Source organism: Hyla sarda, chromosome 3 (genome assembly GCF_029499605.1).
Source record: "Hyla sarda isolate aHylSar1 chromosome 3, aHylSar1.hap1, whole genome shotgun sequence".
NCBI lineage: Eukaryota > Metazoa > Chordata > Amphibia > Anura > Hylidae > Hyla > Hyla sarda.
This window is the reverse complement of record NC_079191.1, coordinates 405,607,371-405,611,575: the sequence shown is the minus strand read 5'-3', so window position 1 is coordinate 405,611,575 and position 4,205 is coordinate 405,607,371.

Here is a 4,205-nt window from a genome sequence, read left to right as displayed (position 1 = left end):
AGGGGTCTGTGAAAATGAAAAATAAAATTTTTAATTTGCACAGCCCACTGTTCCAAAGATCCGTCAAATGCCAGTGGGGTGTAAATTCTCCCTGCACACCTTATTACCTTCCGTGAGGGGTGTAGTTTTAAAAATGGGGTCACATGTGGGGGGGTCCACTGTTCTGGCACCACGGGTGGGGCTTTGGAAATGCACATGGCCAAATTCTCTCTCCAAAAGCTCAATGATGCTCCTTCTCTTCTGAGCATTGTAGTTCGCCCCCAGTGCACTTCACGTCCACTTATTGAGTATTTCCATACTCAGAAGAGATGGGGTTACAAATTTTGGGGGGTATTTTCTGCTATTATCCCTTGTAAAAATGTAAAATTAGGGGGAAAACAAGCATTTTAGTGTAAAAAAAAAATTGTTTTTTTACATATGCAAAAGTCGTGAAACACCTGTGGGGTATTAAGGTTCACTTTACCCCTTGTTACGTTCCCCAAGGGGTCTAGTTTCCAAAATGGTATGCCATGTGGTTTTTTTTTTTCTGTCCTGGCACCATAGGTGCTTCCTAAATGCGGCATGCCCCCAGAGCAAAATTTGCTTCCAAAAAGCCAAATGTGACTCCTTCTCTTCTGAGACCTGTAGTGCGCCAGCAGAGCACTTTTCATCCCCATATTGGGTGTTTTCTGAATCGGGAGAAATTGGGCTTCAAATTTTGGGGGGTATTTTCTGCTATTACCTTTTTAAAAAATGTAAAATTTTTGCAAAACCAAGCATTTTTGGTAAAAAAAAATTTTTTTTTTTACATATGCAAAAGTCGTGAAACACCTGTGGGGTATTAAGGTTCACTTAACCCCTTTGTTACGTTCCCCGAGGGGTCTAGTTTCCAAAATGGTATGCCATGTCGTTTTTTTTTGCTGTCCTGGCACCATAGGGGCTTTCTAAATGCGACATGCCCCCCGAGTAAAATTTGCTCTCAAAAAGCCAAATATGACTCCTTCTCTTCTGAGCATTGTAGTTCGCCCGTAATGCACTTCAGGTCAACTTATGGGGTACCTCCATACTCAGAAGAGATGGGGTTACAAATTTTGGGGGGTATTTTCTGCTATTAATCCTTGCAAAAATGTGAAATTTGGGGGGACACACATTTTAGTGACATTTTTTTTTTCTTTTTTACATATGCAAAAGTCATGAAACACCTGTGGGGTATTAAGGCTCACTTAATTCCTTTTTACGTTCCTCAAGGGGTCTAGTTTCCAAAATGGTATGCCATGTTTTTTTTTTTTGCTGATTTGGCACCATAGGGGCTTCCTAAATGCAACATGCCCCCAAAAAACCATTTCAGAAAAACGTACTCGCCAAAATCCCCTTGTCGCTCCTTCGCTTCTGAGCCCTCTACTGCGCCCTCCGAACAATTTACATAGACATATGAGGTATGTGCTTACTCGAGAGAAATTGGGCTACAAATTCAAGTATAAATTTTATCCTTTTACCCCTTGTAAAAATAAAAAAATTGGGTCTACAAGAACATGCAAGTGTAAAAAATGAAGATTTTGAATTTTCTCCTTCACTTTGCTGCTTTTCCTGTGAAACACCTAAAGGGTTAAAACACTTACTGAATGTCATTTTGAATACTTTGGGGGGTGCAGTTTTTGTAATGGGGTCATTAATGGGGTATTTCTAATATGAAGACCCTTCAAATCCACTTCAAACCTGAACTGGTCCATGAAAAATAGCGAGTTTGAAAATTTTGTGAAAAATTGTAAAATTGCTGCTGAACTTTGAAGCCCTCTGGTGTCTTCCAAAAGTAAACACTTGTCAATTTTATGATGAAAATATAAAGTAGACATATTGTATATGTGAATCCCAAAAAAAAATTTTTGGGGAATATCCATTTTCCTTACAAGCAGAGAGCTTCAAAGTCAGAAAAATGCAAAATTTTCAATTTTTTCATCAAATTTTGGGATTTTTCACCAAGAAAGGATGCAAGTTACCACAAAAATTTACCACTATGTTAAAGTAGAATATGTCACGAAAAAACAATCTCGGAATCAGATTGATAAGTAAAAGCATTCCAGAGTTATTAATGTTTAAAGTGACAGTGGTCAGATGTGCAAAATAGGGCTGCGTCCTAGAGGTGAAAATGGGCTGTGTCCTTAAGGGGTTAAAAATCTTAACCCTTCTCGTACTGAGAAATTTGTGAAGTTCTTTTCTGTCTGACAACAGTGCTCTCTACTGACACCTCTGTCTGTGTCAGGAACTGTCCAGAGCAGGAGAGGTTTTCTATAGGGATAGGATTCTAATCTGGACATTTCCTGACATGACCAGAGGTGTCAGCAGAGAGCACTATTGTCAGACAAAAAATTTCACAAATTTCTCTGTTTTATACAGCAGCTAATAAGTACTGAAAGAGTTACGTTTTTTTTTATAGAAGTAATTTACAAATCTGTTTAACTTTCAGGCACCAGTTGATTTGAAAACATTTGTTTTCTACTTGTTTCCACTGGAGTTCTCCTTTAACATGCCCTGTGGGTATTATCAAGGCAATGGCCCAGATTTATCAATCAGTACAAGACAAAAACTAGACTCATAGCAACAAGAAGCAGCTGGTACGTACATCAATGATCAGGCTGATGTTCATCATTTAACCCTTTAGATGCTGTGATCAATGCTGATCCTGGCATCTAAAAGTCCAAATGACAGGTGCCTGTGGCTTCAGGGGTATGATTGGGACCTCCGCTGTTCAGTGCAGTGGTCTTTTTCTTACCTCTGTGTTATCATGATTCATCACCACTTCATGTTTTTTTTTTTTTAAAGCCTCAAGCAGACTGTACTAGCTGAGTGCCGATAAGACTGATTAATGCAATGCTATGACATAGCTTTGAACAGTGTAAGCAATCACAAGATTGCTTATAAAAGTCTCCTGTGGGAAAAAAAAAATTCAAATCAAAATCAGATCTGTACATTACTTCCATTTAAAAATCTTAAGCCTTCCAGTACTTATCAGGACAGGAGAGAGAGCACATAGAAGTGCTAGCCCACCCTCACTTACTGGACTTTGTCCATTCCTGTGCTTCAGCTTGGACAAAGCCATGCTTTTATAAGCCATGATTTCTATAAAAAAGAAAAAAAAAAAGGAAATCTTTTTTTTATTTTTATTAAGTATATTACAAAGGTTAATGTTTTACCAAGATGTAGGGCTGGGCAGTATGACCAAATCTGCGTATCACGGTATTTTTGTAACTTTCGGCGGTTCCCCGGTATATGACGGTATTTCCTCCCCCCGCTAAATTAGTTATCAGCCCAGCGCTGCGCTATTCTGCCCCCCCCCAAACAAAAATTAATTATCAGCCCAGCGCTGCCCCCATCTGGGTAAATACTCACGTCACCCGCTGCCCTGCTCGTGCTGTTTGTTGCCGCCTGCGGCGCAGACACAAGGTAAACAAAATAAACTCACGCATGTTCCGACGTCGGCCTTACGCTGGGGACGGGAACGTCGGACAACCGTCAGCCTATCACCGGCCGCAGAGATGTTCCGCCTCGGCCGCTGATAGACTGAGCCCACTGTCATGTAAGAAGCTCTGGGCGGCTTCTTAGGCTGAGCCAACTGTCATGTAAGAAGCCGCCCAGAGCTTCTTACATGACAGCGACCAAGGCGGGACATCGCTGCAGCCGGTGATAGGCTGACTGCTGTTCGACGTTCCATTCCCCAAGAAGCAGATGAGGCCGGTACCGGAGGCGAGTTAAAGTTTATTTTGTTTATTTTTTGCACCCCGGGCATAGGGATACCACACAATATAGAGCAGTGGTCTTCAGCCTGCCGACCTCCAGATGCTGCAAAAACTACAACTCCCAGCATGCCCGGACAGCCTGAGCGTTGTAGTTTTGCAACATCTGGAGGTCGGCAGGTTGAAGACCACTGGTATAGAGTGTCAGCGCCGGCGGCCGCAACAAACATGAGGATGAGGAGGGCAGCGCATACGGGTGACATGTCAGTATTTACCCCGATTAGGAAAGGGCTGGGCTGATAATTAATTGGGGGGCAGAACAGCGCTCCCGAGTGACTTGTGATTAGTTCCCCGATGTGGGGACAACGCAGTGCTGGGCTCATTCATTCATTCCCGAGGGGGAGTGGCCCAACCGGTATTGCGGTATGGGTTAAAATTCATATCGTGTAGCACATAAATGTCGGTATTCGGTATGAACCGGTATACCGCCCAGCC